Genomic DNA, 26,868 nt, shown 5'->3' with positions numbered 1-26,868 from the left:
GCGTTTGTTTATATATAAATATTTGTTGTCTACAGTCTGGCAAAATATTTCTCACATTTAACCTTAGAATTTGTTTACGTCACAATGCGCACGTCGCGGTACCGATAGCATTCGTTGACCTCTCAAAATAGAGGCAAGATACCGCAATCGCGAGTACGCTGATACACTTCTGGAATTAGGAGTTCGCGGTAACGCTCCTGCAGCTGTAGCTAATTATCGCGGCGTACAACGTTGACGCCAGAACAAATAGACTTACGCTCGACAAACTCTCGACAGAGTTTTTATAATCACTCCTCTCGCACGATCGATAGGAACTCTATTTTTTATTCTTTTTTTTTGCACGAGAAACAACCTCGCCGATTTTACCTCGCGGATTATCGTACACCCTGTACAATAAGCTTATCGCTAGCACACGGGAGACTCTCTCCCTCTTCATTTCCGTAATAAAAAATCGACAAAAACAAATAACAATTTTAAAACTAAAAAAATTCATGATACATGTTTCAACTTTACATTGAGAGAAAACGAAATAGTTTTAGCTACTATAAATTTGAGAACTCGGAAATTTAATATCTTACCAGTTTTATAAATAAGTACCAAAGTAATATTATGTACTAAAAAAATATAATTACTGCAACAATTCATGTGCACTATTAATCGATAGTGAAATAGCTACTCAACTACGTTACACAGTTAGACTTCATAAGTTATGACAATTGCATTTTTCTATTAAGATTATTTTTTTTAATGAAGCGTAATGTCATAATAACTAGTTAATTATTTATACAAAATACTTTAGTATTAATAATATATTATATTTTTCGTTGAGGCAAAATGACTAAAATAATTATGACAACAGTGCACTGAGATAAAAATTTTTTTTAATGAAAAAAAAATACATTTTCTTAAAATCATATATTTCGATACAAACATTTGTTTGTTCAGTTTAAGTAAAAATATTTAAACATTTTTAAATAAATAGACATTACCTCAAGTATATTCTGTATTTTTACATTTAAATAATGTGTGTGATTTTACAAAAAAAATAATAATATTATTAAATTTAAATTGTTTTCCTGGATTTAAAAATCCGTTTATTTTGAATATAAAAACAGTCTAATAGTGAATATTTTTCAAACTGCAAAAAATTACATGATTAAAAATTATTTCTTTATGTTAGTTATATAAATATTTGAATTGAAAAAAATTTTTAACTTGTCTGCATATAAATAAGCTATTATTTACCTGCTGAGTAAATAATTTTTTTGTGTCAAGTAGAATTTTTTGTTTCGCAATATTTTTTTTCCTTCAGTGTGGTGTGGCAAGTCTGAGAGTGAGAAACGAAGGATCACAGATTCAAATTTTAGCAGGATCAACTTTTTCATCGCCTACATTTGTGTAACTGTAGTTATCTAATGAATGATTATATTATATTTTCTTAATTTTCATATAACTTACTTATTGTTACTATTTGTCCTTAAATTTCTAGTTGCTGATACGACTTTTTACCAAGTGTACTTTGTCTTCAGTAACCTATCCGTCTATTTTCTTTAATTTAAAATATAATTAATGTTTAAATTAACCTTGAATTAAATGCCGCTATCCTCGCTCTACTGCTCGTTGCGATCGTTTTCAAGTTATTATATTAACGAGCTTGTATATTCTTTTTGGGAAAAAAATGATAATTTCCAGGATCTCCGTCCCTTCCCGTGAAAGGGTCTCGGCCATCGGGGCCGTAATTTCTTCGGGGTGTGCCGCGCGACCGGCGGCAGTCGGCTGTCTCGACCGATTTTACGCCGAACCTCCTGCCGTAAAAGCGCGCGCCGGAGACGCAGTCCGAGCGTAACCGAGGCGGGTTTTTTCGTACGCGCGCCGGCTGCGTGCACGCACAGGCATGTGAACGCACATACACCATGCACGCACGCACGCACGCACGCACGCACGCACGCACGCACGCACGTACATACGCCACTACGTCACACACGCGAGAACGAGGACGACGAGAGAGAAGCGTTTATCGCCTACGATCCGTCACCTTCCGCGCACATGCTGAAGAGATTAAGACTTTTTGCCCGGTCTCGTCGGTGCGAGTCCGTCGCTCGAAATCGTCCCGGGGACACCGAGGAGGGAGAAACGAACGCGTCTTCCGCGGCATCCGAGCACGGAAAGTTTCGCTCGCTCTCATACACTCATTTGCGTTCACTACTCACCAGCACGGCTGTCGCTCGCGATCGTCCGCGTCGCCGGCGAGGCTTCGGGGTCCGAACCGGATGGCAACTTCGAGATCACGTCCCTGTAAGCAGCAGACGAGGCCTTTGTTAACACGCTGCGCGCCAAAGTCTTTGAATTGATATTGAACACGCTCGAACGAAAAATATCAACATAGATATCAAGCGCGCGAGTGCGCGCGCGCGCGCGCCCGAACCGCCCGCCTCTAGGAGCCTCTGGATCTTTCTCCGCACGCTACTTAACAGTTCGCGGAATCGTAGAGGTGGGAGGAATATCGAGCTCCAGAGAACTTCTCGTTCAACGGCGTTCACACGCTGCTGGTGCTGCTGGCTCTGGTACAAAATCCAACAACCGGATGAAAGAAGTGTCGCACGCGAAGGGGAATCTAAATATTTTCACCGCGCTAAGATAACCGATCGCACACACGGACAGCCCGGCGGCATTCCGACTTATGCCGGCGTGAAAGAGAGAGAGAGAGAGAGAGAGAGAGAGAGAGAAAAAGGAGGTCTCATGCCTCGAAGGTTTTGCAACGCGCGAGGATAACGTACATATACACGGGACAGCGCCACTGAACGTCACCGTTGGAAAAACGCACGACACAAAAAGTACACGCGCGCATTCCGCTCCGTTAACGCATATATATCCGTCCGACCGCGAGGCCGCATATATATCCATCACGGCGAGGCTCGATATCTCGGGGGGGGGAGGCTTTCGTCGTGTCGAAATTTCGCAAGCTCACCTCTCGAAGCACGGCTCTCGAGGCGTCACCGTGCGCAGTTACTGCCCCCTTGTAGGTTAGGTTTTCGCCGGCTTCTGGCTCGAGGGAACAGCCGGCACGTGCCGGCTCTCCCGACGGATACGACGAGGTCTCGAGGATATCCGACGCGACCTGACGACAGACGGGATCGCCGGTCCGACTGGCAGCTGCGATTCCGCGCGACACGTGCACACCCGGCTACGCGGCTCCTCGACGATCACGGCGCACACGAAAAATTCGACTTTTTTTCGAACAACGATCGCTCTCGCGTACCGGCGCGCGCTCCGTATTCCGTACACACCCGACGCCGCTCGCGCGTCCTCTCCCGCCTCCCGCCGCGCTCGGCTACGTTCGGCCGCGCTCGGCCGCGCTCGGCTCGCCGGCACGAACGACGACGCGACGGTCCGAGCGCCGCGTCGCGTATAATCGTGTATGTAGCGTAGGCGGTCGCCGCGCGTTCCGACCGACTACGACGACAACAAACGACGAGTCGGATTCTCTTGAGCGGAAGGATGACATTCGTTTGCATGCCTACGATCATTTCGGTAAGCCGACCGCAGACGTTTCTCGTTTCTTTAATCCCATCGGTTCTCTCGAATCGGCGGCTCGATCTACAGCCGTGGCGCCTCTCGCGAAGAGAGGGAAGCGACTCCAAGCGACTCCGTCTCTGCGAATCTCTCGCGATTTAAATTCAAAGATGGAGGACCGTGTCCGTACTCCGTACTGGAGAGTACGAGACGGGAATCGTCTTTTCAGTCTTTTGTTTGTGTAAAGGTCATTCTACACAGTCTACACAATAGGCCTGTTCTTTTTAGCTGCGGTGGCTGCACTAGTTCACAGTCTAGCCTTTTCCCCTCGTGTTGAAAGAAGAAAGATACCCGTATAGCACAGAATGGTAAAGCCGTTGCAAAATATTGCTGCAATGTTTTAGCGTTATTGCAGCAACGATAAAATGTACGTGATTCTTCACCAGATTTGAAGGTTTCTAATATCTTTTAGGATGCGTTTAGATTTCCCACTTGAATGTTCCCAAGTGTCATTTTATTTTTATTGTTAGATAAAATGATACTTGGGAGTACTCGAGAGGGAAATCTGAACTAATTATTTTTTTATTTATTTATGAAAAAGAAATTTTTCTTTTTTCTTCTAAAATCTCCATAACGGAAAAAATTCTACAAAATGTTACACAAATTTAAGAAATGCTATAAAAATCTATATGAAAATGGTAAAATTGGAATATTTTTCTAAATTTTTGTAAATTTTTATATTTTCATAATATGTTCTTTTTATGAATTTTACGAATTCCTCATGGAAATTACAATGAACTACAACAGTCTATACATTTTTAAGTAGTTTACGACTTGAGAAAAAAAATTTCTACGTATGTACAAAATTTTAAAAACAATAATTTGTAGAAATCATTATTTATTTGTAGAAATACGTATTTAATTGTTAAAATTAACAAAACTATTCCCATTCTAGAATTTTTGTACAGATTTTTCTACCATTTCTTAAATTGCTGTAAAATTTTTCCGCCAGAATGCATTATGGAATGGCTACGTTCAGCAGAAAAAATAACTTCGCAGTTGTTATAAAACTAAATATGATCGATGTTATTTTTCAATTTTCATTATATTAGATCTAAATATTGATATAAACCGAGGTTACCGTAAATTGCGAAATTACGTCTACATGGGTTATTTACGTATTGTTCGTATTATGTTTACACGAATCTTTTTCATGTAGACAGTACAAGCAATGTAAATTATTATAAATTGAATAACACAATTCCGAAAGGTAATTAAATTGTTAATTACTAAATTAAGTTCTTAAATTGTTAATATATCTGACTTTAATATTAATGAAATAAAAATACATACTTAATATTAAAAATAAAAAAATTGAATATTATTTTCACTATTTCTGATGAAATTTGAATCTTTTGAAATATGATCCATTGATTATTATTTAAAAAGAGGATATTTAAAATATAGTTTATTTACATTGTGTACACGTAATGTAAATTATTTATATTTCACGCGTAAATGCTCAACTATGTTCAATAATATTAAAGAATCTTTGCACAGTTGCTTTTTCTGTTGAACGTCAATCATCGTAATTTATTATTTTATTAATACAAAGCTCGTATTCGCTTAAATAACTATTGCTATGTTTTTGTTATTCATACACATCTCTAACAAATTTTGTATATTATTTGAATATTAAAGACTGCGTGAACTCATTAATTTTAATGATTTCAAATAAACATATTTAAAATTATTGAAATTTATTTTGAGTTCACGTACTTTTCAAAATCTAGCATTATAAATCTGTTGATTTCTTAAACAGAAGTCTAGTGATTAACGTTTTAGAGTCTGCACGGCAATGTTAATTAAAAATAAGCTGCAGAACGACGCGAATGCGACAGCCAAATAAAATTAGTAGTCTCATTGGCTACTGATTTATATAGAACGTCCTTAACGCGATCCTTGCTTCAATTCGACAATTGCGGGAAGCAATGCCTCGAACGCGAGTTCGCGAAGTTCGCGAAGACTCACGACTCTCGAATCTCCAGACCTCATGTAGGTCGACACGAAGGGGTCCCCTTCGAGCATACCTCGCATCGTTTTGCCCGCGGGATTCGCGCGCGTCGTTCATTCAAACTGCGTGGACGAGCTTCCAAGGCGCGCGCCAGAATAGACTCGCGCTATTTACGCCAGTACAAGTTCTCTGATGCTAAAATGTAAATCGCTCTCAGCTACTGCTGCTGTCGCTAGCTCGTCAACAGCAATAACTTACCAACTTACCTACCCTAGTAGCACAATATTGGCAAATTCATTGACGCAATATTAGCTCAATGCATCTTCAATGTAAATAGTATTGCGCCAATAAATTGTGCTACTAAGGTAAGTCAATGTTTGTTATCATTTGTTCGCACCTTGAAATTATTGTAAATCCTAAATACTAATTGCTTGATATCTTAAAGAAATTTAAAGTTGAATTTTACCTAATGACTTGAGATTTTTATTCTTCATAGATTCCATTGTGCAAGAAAAAATCAACTTTTTATTGCTTTAAGGTTTAACAAGTTGTTTCTCTGTATTTCTTTTGCCTGCTAAACACAAATTTGGACATGAAAAATAGATATGTCTCTATTTTCAAGATTTTGAGAAATATACTACTAAAATTGTAAAAATTACAATTTTGGCATATTTGGATGATTAATAATTCTGAGATGTGTTACAAACTTTCGCAAGTTTGAAACGGTAAATCTAAACTGCCGCTATGGGATAAAAAATAAACCAAATAAGGGTAGTTTTAAGGTTGTACCTAATCTTACCTAAACTGATCTTACCTAATCTATGAATTTGTTCATAGATTAGGCACGTGAACGGGTTCTATTGTTTGGATTGTTTCTTATTTCAATTTTGCTTCTTTTATTAAATCTAATTTAAATATATTCTCTTTCTCTCTTTGTATATATTTTGCAAATATTCGTTAATTTTTACTGATCGATACAATGATATAAAACTTCAGTAATATAAGCCCTGAGTAAATAAAGTTGCAATACCTTTCAAAGGCTTTCCAATAAAATTCAATGTAAATGACACATACAAACATCCATGTATATACGAAACGTGGATTTGGTTATCCCTAAAAAGTTTTTATGTTTGCGGCGCGACTCGCGCTGTTAAAAAAAAATATATATTTATAAAAACTGTCACAAACGGTCGATTGAAAATACACTCAAATACCATGGCGATCGACAATTTAATTCGTCAATAGCTTTTCTCCAAGGTCTCCTCGTCGAGGTTGCGTCGCTGCGACGCGACGGTTTAACGCTCGATCGAGTCCCCGGACTTTCCACGGTTCGTTTGCATATTACGCACCCGCGGACATACCGGGCGAGCGCATTGGCAACATATTATGGTCCATTGCACGCTGAAAGATACTTTGCGCCCCCTCTGTACGTACGTGCGGCCGACGCGCACGTGAGTCCGGAATGCCAGACATTTCGACAGCCTTTTACGCGCCGGCGGCGTAGATCGATAAAATTGCGTACGATCATACATATGCAGTGCAATCATGTAAACGCATTATGCACTCCGGTATTTCGTGTGAAGCGAGACACATACATCGGCTTTGTTCGACTATGCCGACCGTGGGATATTAACACGTCAATGTAACCTTTGTATTTACTGTTTATAGGGTGGCCTAAAATTGTGTTGAAATTGAATTCGGGGATCATCTCGCGTTATTCAAGAACGATTGAAATAATCGAATTTTTATGAATTTTTACAAACCTGTCAAAAATCAAATAATCTATGATTATATAAAATAGGAAAGGAAAAGGAAATTGAACGGGAAAAGGAAAACAAGGAAATTTAAACTAATCACGCTGTCTAAATCGGCATTAGCGTATTATTCAGCGAAAGATAACGAATAGTTTGATTTCTAGTTACTCGAATAGAATTTTTGCTGAAATAAAAAATTGACTAGATATATCTGACAATAACTTTGTCAAACTGCCAAAATAATTATAATGAACGTTTAAGATAAGCATAATAAACAACGGTATAAAAAGTTTTGATCTAGAAATCAGCTTGAACGTTCCACATAATTATTTTAATAATTTAATAAAATTATTTTTAGATCTGTATCCACATTTTTAAGTACCTTAATAAAATCGTTCTATATCAATCAGTGATATATGCACTGTTTGTCATAATACACTGAATTAGTGAGAGTAATCCATTAATCGAAGTGATTGAAAGGACGATTTTGTTCAAGTGGCTAAATATAATATTTAGCTAGATACAGGTCTGAAAATAATTTTATTTAAGCATCAAAATAATTATGATAGTCAAACATGATGAGCAATGTTGCAAAAAATTTTGACGTTCTAATAATTCATTTTAAATGTCCAACATAATTACTTTGATGGCCTCGCAAAATTATTTTCAGATCTGTATCCAACTAAATGTTTAGATACTTTAGCAAAATCGTTCTTGCCGCGTAGCACTGCGTATCAATAATAGGTTTTCTACAATAAGCCGTTAGATCAAAAGTCAGGAGGGAGTTATAAGTGAGTCAGTAGTGTGTCATAAGACAGTAATAAGTCAGTAATCAGTGACTACACGGAGATGGTTGAATTGTATTTCTTACGATTTAAAATTTAGATTGCGTTATGACTGACTAATCGAAAAGCAATATGTATTTGTCATTTTTATCGAGAGAATTGATCAGAATAGGCTGATGCAATGATCTAATATGATTTATTCTAAACGCAAGTTTCCTAAGATTTATGGCTTATAATTCTGACTTATAACTAGTGATATGAGTGGTGACTAGCGGCTTATTGCAGAAAGGCCATAAGATTTCACAGATTCAGATTTAGAAAATAGTATCAAAATTAAATTTGTAAAATGTGGAATTGAGCAGTTCAACTTCGAAGGGACTAACGTCTCTCTTCCTACATGTAACCCGATAAGTATATGCGGAATACGAAATAGAAAAATATGAGCTAGTAGAGATTTCCAAAGTTACACGCGGGATAAACTTCAGGGTGCATAAATGAGTTGAAAATTTATTCTTCCGACAACTCTTTCTCGGGAGAAAAATCGAGATATATTCTATTTCGCACAAATGCATTTCTGTATAATAACGGATGACAGCTTTATTCTGAAAGTTTGATGGTCGCGTCTAAGCACTTGATGCGAAATCTGACCTGTTTTGATTGTAGTCAAAGAGGCTTATCTTTACGTTAATTTTTCATGATGCACTCTGACTAATGCGCACTCTTTTTTGCGAAAGTTATTCTGAAGCGCTGCCTCTCCTTTCATTTCGCGCTTAATCCCGGCAAACACAAAGAGTCAATATCATTGGCAGAGCCCCTCGGTTAATTAAGTCCGCTTGGTAATTAATTCCCTTTCTTCCTAAATCTTTCCGTAATAAACTGTAATCTAGATAGACAAATAAAATTTGTTTGAGCATAACCGAATCAAATATTTATTCTTTTATAACTTTCACAGACGAAATGTTTTTACGTAAACAATAGTTTGGCATTTCATAATGCTCTTAATAATGCTTTATTCTCACGTATAACTGGAGATAATATATATATAAGTACAAATGGTATCCGGATACTGCAAAGAAAGGATATATTGTGCAATTATAAAAAAAGCATCTTTTTGCGACGGAACAAGTTGTAACTGGTGCAAGGTTGCGAGCTCTACTAGAACAAACGAAAGTTGCATAGTCTCGCATTGCGTCACAATAAAATAACGCGATATCCGATGAATAAGTTCCTTCAAGGAATACTGACATCGTGCGCTTGTGGAAAGGCGCGGGACGCGATAAAACGCTGTGAGATGAAAAAGTAGATTAAAGTATGTACGTTCCCGCTTTCTTGTTGTTGCGCGTAAGAAACGAGTACTCGTTCGGACCACGAGAGTGAGAGTAATCCTGCAACTTTCGTTTATTCCCGCCCGGCAACCTCGTGATGTCATAAATATGACCGAGTATCGTAATCCGAATTCTCGCGGTGAAAGGTACAGCGATGGAGAAAAGAGGTTGATGCTGGAAACGAAAACGCTGAAACCATACCAACGTTTCACAAATACAAAATTTTGCATTGATTTATAAAATCTCTTATTAAGGAGGTTCTTCCGCTTAGAAAGGTAGAAATGTGAGTTACGTCACTTTTTATACGTTTCAACACTGGAGCTTTTGGCAATTGCTATTCAAATAATAATGAACAATTCAAATTACACGTGCTTTTACTAACAAGCTACATCATATTGAAAAAGAATTATATAATTTATGAACATTTCAAACTTTCGTACGAAAAATGATACTCTTTTAATTTTAAATTATTCTTTCAACTCTATTCCTTTATATGAATATAGTTTTTCAAAATTTTTAAATATTTTTGTTTGTTTATGGTTGAATTGCTTAAAATTCTCCTTTTCACGCGATTCAGTGTTATTTTAGAAAGTTATTTTAAAGAAAACTATGCGGTTAAGAAATTTGAAAATATTTTTAAAATGCCTACATTTTAATTATAAATTTATTTTCAAAATTTAATCAAGTTTTTATATTAGGGTAAAGTCGATATTTACGCCGCAGTAGTAAAAAAAAAAAAATAGAAGGAATAAAGATAGTTTGCTCACTTTGTTATGTGCTTTTATGCTATATTAGTATTGTATTGTAATTACAGTCTTTTATTGTTAATATTAACGAAAATATCGTAAATTGAATTAATTTTTTCATGTAGAAATAGCGCAATCGTGTATTACCATCTACGTAAAATGATTACTGTAGAAAATGTAAAAGGCATAATGATTATTTCATGATATATAAATGTAGAGCGATAGTAGAGAATGGAATACGGCAAGATACAAGTGCATAGCTCTTGTATTCTTTATTTAGTTTGATATCTTATATATTCCACTTGTTTAGGATATACGGCCTTTTCAGCGAGCGAGATTTATGCCGTAATACAAGCACTGCGTGATTGAAAAGCAGCACTTATCCTATGTTGAGCGCTATGTTGAGAACACAATGCGCACATATCTGCATTCTGTTGATATCTGTGCATATTCATTTCTTCAATATTGCATTATTATTACTTTGTATACATATTTACTATTCTTATTCCCTAATAAACTTTGTAAACGCATTTTGTAAGTCATTATGTTATTTTATATCATATTTGTAAATGTTATTTGTAAATTATCGCTGAGCACTTGTATCTTACGCATGAGTAGTTGTAAAATTCCGCCATATAAATTTTTTTATATGACAAAAATGCAAGGGTTTTTTTAAGTTTCTTTTTCAAGTCTGAGAAAAGAAATATTTTATATTTAAAATTCTTTTTATAATAGTATCAAGTTTTCATTGGTATAATTTATTTTCCTTAAACATAATAAATAATACTTGATAAATTAAATTTTTGATAGCTACGGCGTATATACCGACTTTACCTTATGCGAAAAAAAAATGCGAAATCTTAATGAAAGCTTTTTTGAATGTTCCACAAAGATTACGTTTAAACACACAGAATAAGGTTCCGTAATGAAACAACTTGTGTAAAAGAAGACTAAATAAACAACTTTGAAGGAGTTAAAGGTATATAACGTTCGACAAATTACAAAAGTTTGCGCTGCAACGGAAATAACACAAAATTTCACCATTTCAACAAGTTTGTATTTCATTTAATTAGCGACCTACTTCTCTACGTTGTTCGCTTTAACGCGAATCGATCGATTGCGTAAGAGTTTAAGTCCACTGTCGCTTCCTAAAACGATTAAAATTTAATACACTAGATGCCAACGTAAAAATAAATAGAATCTGATCTTCGAAGACAGACGTGAAAATAACATCGATCGATCTAATCTCACTCCTCGAGTTGCTTCCCGTGTCGCCTTCAGGCTCAATTTTTTTACAAATTTTACTTGGAAATGTACTGCGATCGTTAGCGTAATCATCAAGAGTGCACTCTGATATCGGATTAAAATTTTTTTACACGACTCTCGTGATTTAAGTGGGGAAACCATTTCGCAGCGAAATAATCCCGTATAATTTAATATTTAATGAAACGGGACGTAACAAGATTTTTCAACAAGAAGAGAGAGAGTGAACCTAAATTATGACATCATTAACGTATCGATCAAAGAGCGAGGAAGGCCCACTCCTATAAATTCCTGTAAACTATCACATAGTGCGATTACGTTAATAAATAACGGGGTTGAACGTACGCGCGTAATTAATGAACGGGCGCGCGTGTCGTCGTGCGATTTGCACAGCTAATAGTTTCCCGTAAAACCGGTATCCGATCGAAGGTCTCCCCGCCCTTTCTCGCGCGCGGATATTTTAGTACGCCGCGCATCAGGTTGCATCCTGCCGTCGTGCCGCGCCGACGCGCAATTTCCTTCCGCACGCGACTCGACGTTCCGGTTTAACGTTCCACCCAGGCCGGAAATGACACGCGTCAGGCGTAAGACGTGGCCGGAAGCCGTGTCTCATACGTAAAATTCTTAACCCCGGAAATCGTAGGCGAAATGACCGAAACGTAACTATCGGCACGAGCCGATCGTGAAAGTGGTCGCGTGCGAACCGGCGCGGCGCGGCGAGCCGGTCACTCTGTGACCAGCGAATCGAGAATCATTCCGAATATCGCTCTATAATCCCGGTTAGATGTGTTGAGAATTCTTCCTACGAACGCTTTTCTTCGAAAGGCGTGAGAACTGTCTCCTCCATCTCGCGAATGACTTCCGAAGCAACCGGTGGTCGGCGCGAACGAGGTCACGCCGCCGTGATACCTCGTTCGTTTTCAACCCTTTGAGACTCCGACAGAGGGTGCAAAAGCAGATTCGCAATAGAGTTGACGTAATTTTTCATCCAAAAACATTTATATACGATAAATGAGATATTAATGAATTGTCTACTTTCCTTTGATCCGTGAAAATTAACGGAGCATTTGTTTCCCAATGACAGATTGACAAATTGCGAGGATGAAGGGTGGAGGTAGATAAATGACAAAATCAAACGTGAGTAATGTAATATGGATAACGCAATATCTGTCCGGCGTGAATGATGAAAAATAAAAGAGGTATGGCTTTATCGATATCTCTTTACCGGATCGTAATTACTGTTTATTTCAATTTATATTAGAACTAGGAATATGTAATCAATTTGAATCGCAAATTGAACTTTAACAACGCTCGCAATTTGAATTCTAAATTGTTTGCATATTTCAATCTTGAAAAACATTTCAAATCTGAATCGGGTCAAATGACAAAATAAAGATAGGCGATGTATCTCGAAAAAAGTAAAAATAGAAGTTTATTTCTATTTTTTTAAATTTTAGTTCTGCGTAAATGTTTCTTTATACAAACTATTTTAAAGATTTTGCGGATTATTGCGTCGCAATCCAATTAGTTAATTTATTATAAATTATTCAAACTTAAAACTTGAAAGTTTTCTAATTGAAAACTACGTATTTGAGCTTTGACACACAATTCGAAATCTATGAGCTGTAGCTTGTTATTAGATTTGGTATTATATCTCTTGACATGTTTATGACGACATCCAACAATAACAATAAATACAAATTTATTTCTGCGCGTTTCTTGCGATAGGGCAATTTTTCCAAGTTGCGAGAATGAATTCTCCTTAAACGGCTCGCGCGATCTAGATCGGGAACGACATATATTGGCATAAGTATCTGGGCCAAGTGAAACTGGTTATGGAAAAGCCTTGCTCTGACGATGCTGCTTTTCTTTCAAAAGATGGCCAAACTGGTTTTGACCTTGGCGAAGATGGCCTCGATGTGGCTACGCGATGGAACGTTAAGATCGCGGCACATTCTTCGTCCTATATATGAGTTACATCTCCATTCAGTAGAAGAAAAAAAGAAACGTAACGGAGAAACATGAAAAGCGAGCTAAATGTCAGTATAAAAGAAGAACAGCGAAAGTTTATGAATAAACGAATGTTTATTGTACATCAGCTTTATGTCAGTTAAAATATTAATTATATGTTGCCAATGTGAAAATTTTAACATGATGCGCCAATCTCTACTATAATAATCATAAACATGTAGTACATGTAGATATTGCTGCGCACAAATGATCTTTCGCTGTAATTTTATTCTATATGTATAACGATGGCTATATAGTATAAATTAAATTTTCGCTGTAATTAAAGAGTTGTGCTGTAGGAACATCCTGAATAATGAACGTTAATGAATATTAATCTGCATAATGAGTAATACAATGAACGTGAAGCATTCAAAAGTGAATTCTACTAACCATGCAATTTTGTTTAAAAGAGAAGAGCTCTATCACGTTTTTGATTTTGTTCTTATTTTTTTCCCCGTAAAGCAGATACTGCACAAGCAATGCTTTTATGACGCAATAAATCCTTTACTTTTAATTAACAGTTTATCTCACTTTTTATTAAAAGTTACATGGCAAAAGTTACATAAAAACTCATGGCAAAAGTTATTAAAATTATAATAAAATCTCTAATCACAATTATGATAAGACAACATTTTTAATCATATCTTTTATGCATTTCTTTAAATATACGATGCACAAACAAAGCGAACGAGATATACGTTCGTATCTTTTGTATCACGTGCGTTTATGCTGAAAAAAAGTTATGACGCGCACAGTTATCTAACAAGACAAGTGATGAATATGCAGGTGCTATCTATCCCTAAGATTCGAGCGTTCTCAAATCCGCGCGTTCAATTGAATTCCACGGGCACGTATCCTAGAAGTGAATGATGCCGTCGAATCCTGGCTGAGATTGAGTCCTGCCTCTCGGCAAGACCGAGCGACTCGCCGCCGTGATGTATGGCGTACGCCATATAAGGCGTATAATAATACGAAGTTAGAGACTGCGATACCCATGTCAGGCCTGCGCTCTCTCTCTCTCTCTCTCTCTCTCTCTCTCTCTGCAGGTCCGCGCTGAGAGCGGAGGAAGCTCGTGATGCCGAGGACTGCAAGACCGCATAGGTCCCTCTTCGTGGAAGTCTCGTAGGGACGCGGGGGAGCCAACGAGCCGTCCTCTTCCCTTTTTCTTCCTTCCTCCCTCCTTCCCGCGTCGTCCCCTTTCTCTCGTTCGCCTACCCTTGCCACTCGCCGTTCTTCTCGCACCAACGTGCGCGTTTGTACTTCCACTTATCCTTTTCGTCCTTTCCACTGAAACGGAGAAGGCATTCGAGCCTCGTCCCTCTCTCTCTCTCTCTTCGTTTCTTTCGGATCATACGATCGTCTTTCTTCTCCTCTCGCACAGTGTCCTTCTACTCTTTTCCGTCTCGCGCAGTTTCCTTTTGCTTGTCTTCTCTTCTTCCTGTAGCCATGATTCTTTCTGACGAGGTTGCTTCTTCCGCTTGTAATTACTGTCGATATATTCCGCCTGTGTCGCCATTTGTGTGACTTCTCCTTGCTCTCATACACTTCATTGTATTTTATCCTGTTCAATGAGTGTCTTAAATCTCGCGAGCATCTCATTTTATCATGAACTGTTGGAAATGCCGTGGAAACTTCTTTCAACTAGTCACGTCTGAATTTTCGACGCAAACTCTACCATTGTCCTCCCCCCACCGCCCCCCCCCCTCTCGTTTATATAATCTATATTTTCTTCTATCTACATTTCTTATTATTTTGATACGATACCTCTTCATCTTCCTTACTTATATTACGATCTCTTGTAGCCTGTGGAATTTCTTGTATCAGCGTATCTGCCATTTATACCCGTCATTTCCCTTTCATCTCGCGCTGCACCTTTCTCGCTACATCCAGTTTCGCCTTCTCCATCGTTTCCATCCGCCTTCTTTCCCGGCCGGGGCAACCATTATATACCTCGCGATACGTCTCGCCGCCTGTAGCGACTGCGACCGTGCAACGTTGCATCCCGTCGACTGCATTCCGTTCGAACTACCTCGGACGAATGCGTCTTTTGATAGTCGCAATTCGAAGAAGGAGCTTTCTTAGTCCGAGATAGTCTTCTCTCGATCACTTTCCAAGTACATCTTCTGCATAAATACGATACGCGTGCCAATGTGTCAACGATATTTTATTTTTTCACCGTGTTATTGGATCGTAATCGATATGCAACTTGTTTATAAATTTGTCCAATGTTGATTCCCATAAACAATCCATATTGTAATCGGAAACCTTCGCTGTCTTTTGAAGAAAAATCAATCTCTTACGGGCCGATTTGTGAAAAAAATTATTTTATGTCGAAGTAACAGTTTTCATAATTTGTAGCTATTGATTATTTATTAATTTTTATTATAATGTTTTTCAATTTACTTCATAATTATAACAATTCAAAAATATTCTGAGACAAAAAATCAACATAAAGAATAATTATCTGCTCATCTACTACTTACTTCATTTTATCACTTCATGATATCGTTCGAAAGGAAAATTTCTACCTCTCCTCCGATGATGCGAGTGATCGGAAAGGTGGAAAGGAGGAAAGAGGGTGCGTGATGGATCTCGAGGCGCCCAGATCGCGATTTGGGGCTTTAGGCCCCGAGCCGCACAGATCCCAAAGAGGACAATAGACAGACCGTTAGACGCGGTGCAGAGCAAGGTACACCGGACTGAATCTTGGCCTGGGAATTCTTGAACGAAGGGCATCTTGAGGGACCTCGACCCGAGCCGAGGGTCCCGCCGGGGCTTGGAGAAACTGGTTTACCTGCCACCTTCTTCGTCGTCCTCTCTTTTCTCCGGACGTGGCGGTTCCGTGGCGATGGAACGGCGAAGAATGCAAAGACGCAGCAGCACGAAACGTCTCTCTCTCTCTCTCTCTCTCTCTCTTGAGGAGAGAGCGACAATAATCGACCGGATTTCTTCTCGTAGTTTGCGTTCGTTTTTCATCGACCACCGAAATTCCACAAAGTATGAGAATAATCCGTTATCCGATATTATCCGGAAGAGAATTTAAATCGGGGCTGATCTTATATAATGGTACGGTTGTGCCTTTTGTGTTTCCTGCGATGGAACGTGTTGCAACATGAGATTTCCAATTTGATATCGCAAATGTAAATTTTTCCTCGAAAAATTTAGCTATCTTTATGGACTTGTTTAGATACGATGATAAGCCAAACGCAGTTCGATAAGAAGGTAATAGAGACGATATCCTTGCAATACGTTCTGTTTCTCACTCTCTCTCGCTTGCGCTTCTCGTTGTCCCGTAGAACCTAGAATTTTCGTATGGGGAAGTTTTTTCACGGGAGCTGCGCGGTAACTGAGAACGCGCATTTAAATTGCAACTTAGGACGGAAACATTGTAACGGGAATTTCTACCGATGGCACGGCTGTGATTCCAAATGGGAATACATGCACACGAGGGCACATAAATGATGTTATCTAGGGGCGCCTGCGCGCTGGAATTTCTAATATCGGACATAGCATCGAGTCGAATATTTTATCCTTTAATCTCTGAGTAATTTCAGATGATATCTCGAATACCTGCAAGCGGTTTTCAAATTGCCAGGTCACGACAATAAAGATGTTTGCGAAGTCAGCTAAAAATTGTATCTTAACATACGCGGAAATCTTTTCAAAATGTTTTAATAAATTTATAATAAAATAACAATTATTGGCGAAATCATTTTCATAATAAAACTTTAGCAGTACTGGACATTTTAGATAATGTTGTTAATCGTCTTCAAACTTCATAAATCTTTCAATTTAAAAGAAACAAGCATTTTTTTTACCACTGAAAGTAAGTTTGTAATAAATAGAAAAGTTTTTATATATTGAAGGAATCCTTGGAATTTTGTAAAATATTATTAGCAATAGATCGCTACAGAAATTTGCATACCGCTCATGGTATTATATTATAATAACAGCATTTTGCGTCATCGTCGAACATTCTTTCAAGAATTTATTAAGATTTATCGGCAAAACGTCAAATGTCAGCTGTGTTTAATGATGCAACCCAGTTTACTTTCCTGTATCTTTTCTTTTTTTACTTTTTTCACACTCTTTTGAGATTGAAACTGATTAAAAGTTTTCAGTGCCTGGCTTTCTTGTGCAACATGAGCATCGCATGTATATGTGTGTGTGTGTATGTGTATGCTTTTGTTGTTAAAATGATAATGACATGATTTTGGTATTTTCTATTTTGAATCATAACTTAATTTATCATACATTCCAATTGATGACAGACATCAGACACTAATTAAAATGTATTATAGGAATATCGATAATAGATTAATAATCTTTTTTAAATATTATCTAAGAATGCAACATTTACGATTCTGTTATCATGTTATGCAAATAATGCGACATAAATTCTATATTAAATGTATTGATAATATGCAGATATTATGCGTGTAATTAGAATTGTAGATCAATTACGATTAATCAAATTGATTCGCGTTATTCACAGGAAATGTCTTGAATTGTTAATAAGTTAATGCAGTAACTATTAATTTTGACAACAAGCTATAGTATCTTCTACGTAATAATTAACATTGTATTTAAGTATGAACAATTTATAATCATCTTATGTTCTTTACAAATTTATGCAAGATTAAAGACTGCGTTGATTTAATTGCCACTTGCGAATTTAAATAATTAAATCCCGCTAAAGGATTTATAGATTTTAATTACTTAAAGGGAAGAACAGGAGAAGGAGGAGGAGAAGAAAACCTAGTTTCTCAGAGGACAAAGAGATTTCTCAATCGGGATTTTCTCTTCTTTATCGAGAACTTATCTTTCCGGGTTTTCCTACGAAAGGGAAAGGTCTCGCGTTCCATCGCGCGATAAAGACTCTCCGACGGTCTCGAAATTGAAGCCTGTTGCTTATTTGCGATTATAAAATCTATCCACGTGACTTGCACACGACTAATTACACCGGCGCGGTCTATTGCTCGCGAACAAGATCTCCACGCTTGGTTTAATTACGTGATCGTAATCTACTGAAGGAATTAATTGCATCATGATGAAAGTGCGAAAAACCGATGTTTGAAGAATATCCCCGTGTCGCTAATCACTGATTCGATGATACGCGATTAATCTTCCGCGTGTATGACGACATTGACATATGTGCCCTATTATAATAACGAAAGGAAGCTAATTTTCTATTTATGTGTTTTGTCGTATCATTTTGATATATAATTTTGATATATAAATTTTCGAAAATTTCTAAAATAAAAAAAAATTTTTTCCGAATTGTTGTATATTTGGCATGATGTTTTTTGCAAGAAATTTTCATTAAGAATTCGCATTGACTTCAATTTCAACGAAGAATCCGTTGAAAGGCCGCGAGGTGAATTCGCGAGACCCTTTTGTGAACGGCACATGTAAATGGGAGCAAATGCATACATGGCCGAGTAGGTATAAAGAGAATGAATTAACATCAGTAATATATGCGATCCTGGAATTTCCGCAATGCGGCGCTCACGTTGTTTAGGCTTGCGTGTATATCATCATGGCTCGCGTACACACATATGCATGTGCACATATGCTGCACAGCGCACACGTACATTACGCACGACGAGGCGTGCGTGCTCCAGGCCGACAACGCTAGTGGGGAACGATGTCTACTTCTGTAATTATCGCGTGACTTAACGAGACGATTCGGCAACGGACTGCAATGCTGTGATCTGGCATAAATAACGTGTTTTGCGAAACACATTTACGAGATCCTTTTATCCTTATTATAATAACAAAGTCCTTCAAACTGTCATTTTAACGCTTAAATTGTTACAAATGTAAATATTTGTACACGGGAAGAATGGTTTTGCTAAAATATCTAAAATTTAATCTAAATGCAGGTGTGAAAATAATTTTTTTGTCAGACCGCCAAAGTAATTATGTAGGACGCTCAAATTATTATACAATGTCCAAACTTTTTGCAGCGCATTGTTCGTGCTTAAGCGCCCTATAAAATTATTTAGATGGTCTAACAGAGAACATTATTTTCAGATCTGTCTTAAATTTTTAAATATTTCTGCTAAACCGCTCTTTCTCGGTATTAAACATTCTGCGCAGTTTTCACATATGCAGAATTAAAATAACTGTTTTCAACTTAATAATTAAACAGGGCAGATTAACTTCATTGTTTGGCTATTGCTTTCATCGCTGCCAAGTTAATTTCGAGCGTGAGGCTTAAAATGGAGAAATGCACGTATGTAAAGTATGCATAGTTAAGCACATTATTGATCGCTCGGTAAAATCTCGTTTTTGTCGCATCACTATAAGTGCGTGTTATATTATACAAATAATAGGTCTACAATAAAAAATCTTTTGTTTTCAATCAATATCATTATAAATGTTTAATTAAGGACACACAGTCCCTGCAAAGTAAATAAAATTTGGAAATTTGTTTAATATTCAGATTCAAATAAACTGGGTACATATGAAGGTTGTGCGATAAAATTATATTTTTATTTAATAACATTTCTATAATTTTTTTATTATGTTTGTTATCAAAAATTAAATTTTTTTTTACAACATTAAGAAAAATCTCAATTTTTCAAATGTAACTATTTTAAGTATTCAAAATAATTTATACAAAATTTTATTGCGATTGTGTATTTAGTTATTTTATAAATAAATAAATAAATTTTGTTTATTTTACAGAACTGATTTCTGCATCGCAATGAAATCTCACATAAATCATCTTGAATGCTTAAAGTACACTTAAATAGAAAAATTCAGATATTTTTTATTATTTTTTTCTTAATTATACTTTCATTAGAGCCAAATTTTTTCTACTCTCAAATGCAATATAAAACAATTTGTAATTTTTTCATAGTTTTCTTAATATGTTAAGAAATGTCCTATATATTCTTAAATTATTTCTGATTGAGAGAGAGAGAGAGAGAGAGAGAGAGAGAGAGAGAGAATAAACTGTAGATAAATGTAGATCCTTGCGGAAACTCATCTGTTATCCAAATATAAGTGACGAGGCACTCAAAGTATAAACGCGACGAGCGAGACATCAACCTCGTTTAATGACATTTGCGGCATCCACCGAATAAGATCGCTGAGATAACGCGAGAGCGTCACCAGTCACAGCGCGAAGGGGTCATTGACGGTAGAACAAAGGCTGTAATGGCGCGAGATTTTGGCACGGTATCCGGTCGAATGCCGCGAGCCACATAGATGCTTGCCAGGATTCTACAAGTGGTTGACCCTGGCCGCGAGACGACACGACGCAACACGACGCGACAGTCGCCTCGCCGCAGGCATTGATACGTGAATACGAGCGAAAAGTGCATTGACCATCGCCGATTATCGAACAACCGAATATTTTATGGTAATACCTTGTGTTATAATCTCACGTATTTTCGGCACGTCGCTCTACGTCAATTTATCATAATGCGCCAAAAATCTGTGAATCCATTAAGAAATTTCATAATTATGCATTACGGAAAGAATTATTTCGAAAGAACGTCTGTCTAGCCTCGAGAAATGAGGAACGCAGTGCCTCCTAAAGAGGACGGTCGATCGGTTAGGTTTGGAATCCCAATAGGCGCACAGATGGACCACGGCATTCCGACACATGCCTCATCATTTGAGCGCGTCTGGGCTCCAGCGCGACGATGGATTTTCGTGTCATGGACGCGCGAACGCGCAGCAATGGATATAGCCGCAGAATAAATCAACTGCTTGCGCATGTTTTTGCTTACGGAACTAAAAAAAATAAAAAATAAAAGAGAGAGAGAGAGACCTATGCACACCTGTATACGCGTCTATATCATATCCGTCTGGCAGATACGTCGCGTCCATAAATCGCGATGGATTTTTGATAGCGGCGATGATACACGATCCCGAAGAATGTGCGAGATTTGTCGAGCCTCTTCCTGTATCTCGGACTATAGCATAAATCGTAATCCCGTCCACGCATTCGATATGGTTTCCAGAACGTTTTTCCAGCTTTTTTGCGGATTTGCAACTTTGCCTCACGGTCCTAACGCACACGTTAAAACCTACATGAGCAACGCGTCGATCCACTATGTGGATTATACGATGCGAAATATGTGTGGCGTCCTAAATGTCTCTTTCTTTATTTTCAGAGCTTTAAAATTTTATTTTGGAAAAAATTTCCAAAAGTTAATAAAAAAATTGTGTCTGTTTTTATGACCAATCCGCTTTCGCGCTACTTTTTTTTTTTGTTATTCCGCATTAAGTTTTTGTCAAGACAATGTGAATTGAATTGATTAGTAGTAGATATTTATTATTTGAAATTTAATAGTTTCCCAAATTTTTTCGGACAAAGAAAACAAATTTAAATTAAAAAGTTTTGTATTTAAGTATTTATACGAAATGATGGTGTATATCATAGCTACAAATCCTTTTAATTAATTATAAACATGAATTAAAAATACACCTCAGGCGAAACGAGTCACGGACGCATTTTTCGAGTCGATGATAGAAGATTGTCATTATTGGCGAAATGATGTCGACACGAGACTACTTATGTACCCCGCGGGCACGTTCACCATTGTAAAAGACCAAACATGGAAAGATCACTGAGTGGAGTAAGCATAGTAATGACATCATTCGGACGCACGTGTAACATCCACCTGCGCCATATCCGCGATGTGTTTACGACGCGAACAGGACGCGCTCACACTTCGCGTCCAGCTTATAATTTACACATTTTTCTGAACTATAAGCTATCAGATATCTGCTTGCAGACATCTTTATGCATAACGAGAAAAAAAATTGAAAACAGTGTAATAAACATATTTCTCGATCGACATTTTGCATTTTACAGTAGTATACGAGTTTAAAAAAAAAATTCATGTAAAAATTTTCATGCCCCAAGAGATACAGAATAAACATAAATATAAATATAAATTGCTCCGTCAGTTGAACGTAATTGGAATAAACGCTTTTTAAAACGCTGCTAATATATTTTCTTGGAAGCGAGCTCTTTCGTGTAGATCGATCATCAGGAGCAAATTATAAATTATTGTACATGATCCCGTGATATTTATCACTACCTGCTTATCGCCAACGTTTACATTAAGCACGCTCCCCGCTGCGAAAGTCGTGCATGCTCTGTGTTTACATTATACACTTTGTTTGTGTAATATTGCACATAACGTTTCGTGGTTAAACACAAGCTGGCGGGTTAATAAAATAAGAAAACAGCATCCACGTTAGTTTTGAAATACATTTCGATTCAAGAGCTGAAGATAAACAACTCACCGCACAAAATAATAAATTAATTGTGGTTTTTACTCAATTAGTATATTGCCGTGTCTCATATCGACGCTGTTACGCTATTGTGTGTATCGGATCGCGTTATCTCATTCAGTGTATTTCATTTATTTATGCAATAATATTATGATATTTTATCTCTCTTGTATTACGCTCTCGATATAATGCCAAATTATTATGCATAATAATATGCAAAGGTTTTATATTTGTAATTAACGCATTATGTTATTGGCGAATTCAACATGGGAGCAAACGGAAGATACAATATATTGCATATATGCATATATATATTTTTTTTTTAAATTTTGTGCAAAAATATTTTTACATTTTATTTTTAAAGCTTTTTATTTTTATTCATTTATGTATTATCATAAACCTCTGCCTTTATGTACGGATATTTAATAAATAAATAAAAAAAATATATATATATATGTATATATATATATATATATATATATATATATATATATATATATATTATTTATGTATATTTATTTTAAATATTATTAAATATATTGTATGTATTATATATTTATGCAGCAATAAGAAGCGGAATTTATCATTTAATCTTGCATTTTTAATTATTTTAAAATTAAAGTTGTTTAAAGTAAAAATTATTTTAATTTTTAATTACACGGTATTTTATCTTTTGCTTTAATTTTGATTTCAGTGTTCCCCGCGGACATAATTCGCGGTCGATAATACGGCATGGCGCATGTAATTAGATATTAAATTGGTAACGTCACCGTCTTTCCGACGCGAGTCTCCCACGCCCTCGAGGGACCGAAAGTTGGATACCGCCTCTCTCGGACGACATAATGCAATTTCGTCTGCAGCTCTCACGGAGATTCAAAATTCTACGCGTCGCGCCGCACGACAGATCTGTCCATACATTTCGTATTTATTCACGAAATTCTTCCAACGACGCGCGACAGCCACGATTCTCTATCTCACATGACGACTCGGCAGTTCAAAGCAGACCGGTGAGTTAAATCCATTTATTTATCAGACCAAATGCATCAACACTGAGAGCAGTATTAATGAACATTGTTAGATAATTTATTGTCGTTGAACGAGGAAATTATTTTTGTCTGATTAAAAATTAGACGTGAGTGATTGAAATTTAATAAATTGTAATATATAAACAATTAAGTTACGTTACGTTTATTCGACATATTGCTGCAAATTACAGCAACTTTATACATTTAGACTTACATAAATATCATTGGCAAAATAGAATTTCCGACGAAAGAATGTTGTGCACTTTGCGCAATCATAAAATTCACTTTCTTTTCAATTTTGCATCTCTTCTTTAATATGAAAATATTTGAAAAAAATTTCTTGCCATTTGACTTTAACGCGAGCTTCCACATCGTTTTTCATTCTTACAGCTTCGTTCTCTCCGTTCCGCGCGCTTACTTCTCTTTAAATTGCTTTTCCACAACACAATAACTCGACGTTTATTTCGAAAAGTCGATATTGGCGCTCAACCAAGCCCAATATTTTCTAATTTTATTAATACCACTATGCGACGCGAAATAACGTACGCTCGATATGAAAATATCTTTCGAATATTTACTATTTTCTGCTTTGAAGCATATTTTGAGTAGACTTATATAATTTTTTTTTCACCAAGTATTTTTTTCTTTTTTTACCAAGAAAGAGTAGAAAAACTGAATTAAATCGACGGTGATTGAACGTGGGGAGTGCATTAGATCTTAATGTACATTTAATGACAACGTTGTGAACTTCCAAGGGGGGTAAAAGGCTCTTGGATCTATAGAGGGGGTCAATGTCTATCCGCTGTTTTCTTCTCCCCTCGCGCCTCCGTCGCGCGAAACCATCAATCGTCAGGCGGTGTATCCCGCGAGCAAGAGACCTCGAATGCGATTTGCTTTACAAGCTTCTTCGATTTCGCGCGAAGATTAAATGCCATCGTTTGCGAGAGTAATCACGATCGAGTGTAAGAACATTGCGCCTCTCTGTGGAGTTTCATTTCTTGGAAGCTTTAACCATGAACAATGTGAGCTTTTCCCTCGGAATAAAAATAGAATTCCAGATATCTCGATTCTTCATCGCATTAGGTTCGTTTCGCGTAATAGATATCTATACGGCAGTAAGTTGCTATTAAAATCCCTTTTGTCGTTTTACGCGGCAGTAGCTACATCGGCATAACCTAGAAAGGGAAAAGGGATCGCAGGATTGTGAAAGCGCCGATAGCCATTTTAAGAAATTAAGGACGACGTTACGTTGGCGAAAGGAAGGTGCCGACCTTTGTGGAATTAATTAACGCTTCCCGTTAATAAATGCTGCCCTTTGCAAGCAAGGCCGACAGTTATTCGAGTCCGGTCAGCGTTCCGCGAAGTTAATTAGTTTTTATCGCGATACAAACCGCCATTTGTCTTTATCATTAAATCGCGAATTTATCATGAATGGTGTATCATATTACCCACCTCGCACGCCTCACAGGTGGCAGCTGGTTTCGTTGCCGTGCCAGAAATCTTCACGTCACCACGCGTTTCCGATGAAACTCCGCGAGAACACAATTTAATTTTAGACGGTCACGAATTAGATATTTTTTAAGCACGTCGTTAAATGTAGCATTTACTGCCCTGTCATAATTAATTCTCAACTCGTAAAATTACGATAGCGATAATGCGTGCGAAAACCGGTTGCAAATTACATTTCTGAACACTTCTGATTGCAGTGAAGGTTATATCATACCTGTAATAGAAATATGCTTCCGTATTGAAAAATTTTATTAAAGAGAATAGAGTGTATGCGAGTAATGAACAAATTTTACTAAGTAGATAAAAGGAAAGTCGGATTAATAAAACGATTTTCCTTTATGAATTTGCAACGTTCTTTAAATATACTCAAAGTAAACTGAAGAAATTCTGCCGTTCAGAAATTTCTGCTAGCTCATTCAAATTATATATTGGCAAAATGTAGCGTCGGATTTAACTGTTTCGTCTCAGCGGCGCCGTTTCCAACGTACGAACCGACGCGACGGCAAGAGTTTCTCGCGTTACATTGACGTTGCATCGTCAGTGTATACACATCGGCAGTGGCGAGGCGGTTAGTTAAGTTTGCCAGGCATTAATCATGCACTCGGCTGGAAGACTGTTTCTTCCTTCGCGTAGATATAGCCTCCGAGCTTTCCTCGCGAGTGGCCTCGCCAAGCTTTCGCTCCCGCCGATTTTACGCGAGGGAACGAGCGGAGCGACGGGAACGGTTGCAAAACGGTTGACGTACGAAACGAAACTCTACATTTGTACTATTATCCTTACGATGCGCTAACGGATCCCTCCTTTGGGTTCAAACCCGTTTGGAGACCTATGCGGAAGCGAACTTTAAATTACAACAACAAGCTCAGGGCATAAAACAAAGTTTTCCTTTCTGCGTTTCTAGTTGCTTCCGAGTATATACACTCACCGCAAGCACTTGGCTGAACACTCGGTCGGATACTTGAGCCTCTAAGGAGCGGATAGTTTAAACTTCGGCTGCTCGGTTTACAAGTAGTCTACCGACGCTACTGGCTGCCGTCGAGTTGTGAGTTGTAACCGAGTGTATTAGGTTGCATTCAGGCTGTAGGTCCATTTGAAAAAGATGAGCACAATTCAATGAAAAATCTTTCGCGACACGTTTCCTTACGCCCGATTACTTCACCCCTCCCGATAGCTATCTTCCAGATTAACTAAAAATTCGTTTTCTTCATTGAAACTTCTGGTTACGTATCTAGCTATTCTTCATACTACTAACTTTCGAGACGAAATATATTGGAATTTTAATAGAAATTATCATATTTCCTGGGAAATATCTGACTCTCTAAATCTGAATCAGTAGATAATCACTGATTATCAGGGAATAATTCTGATTATCAGTTCCAAGTATGCCACTGATAATCAGTGATTATCTGAACTAAGGAATCAATTAATTTATTGTGTATTTATTAGTACACTTATTAATAAGAACTTTTCTATGTATGCTTGTAACATTTTTTTCTTATTTTTAAGTTAAGATAATCACTGATTTATCAGACCCATTGATTATCCACTGATTCAGATTTAGAATGAATTAGCATAAATAAAATTATCTAGAGGTGAAGAAATTGGGCATTAGTCTCGTCAGTTATCATCAAATCACAAAGATATATGAGTTTTTATTTCTCAG

At 37.2% G+C, this 26,868-nt stretch overlaps 1 protein-coding gene across 2 annotated transcripts in view; it reads right to left on the bottom strand.

Moving 5' to 3' along the window:
• The window catches only part of LOC105193170 (brain tumor protein), a 133,186-nt gene that overhangs the window by 96,247 nt on the left and 10,071 nt on the right, over positions 1-26,868 (bottom strand). Inside the window, exons 1-2 of one of the 2 annotated variants that reach the window (XM_026135490.2) lie at positions 2,969-3,290; positions 2,211-2,293 (exon numbers count right to left, since the gene is read on the bottom strand). The exons of the other annotated variant lie outside the window; for it this stretch is intronic. The gene's annotated coding sequence lies outside the window, so the exon portion shown is untranslated. Of the gene's footprint in view, positions 1-2,210; positions 2,294-2,968; positions 3,291-26,868 lie in introns of those variants that run through there. 2 annotated transcript variants of the gene reach the window in all.

This window comes from Solenopsis invicta, chromosome 10 (assembly GCF_016802725.1).
Source record: "Solenopsis invicta isolate M01_SB chromosome 10, UNIL_Sinv_3.0, whole genome shotgun sequence".
NCBI lineage: Eukaryota > Metazoa > Arthropoda > Insecta > Hymenoptera > Formicidae > Solenopsis > Solenopsis invicta.
Note: the sequence above shows the minus strand (reverse complement) of the source record. Positions and strands in the feature narration are given on the sequence as shown.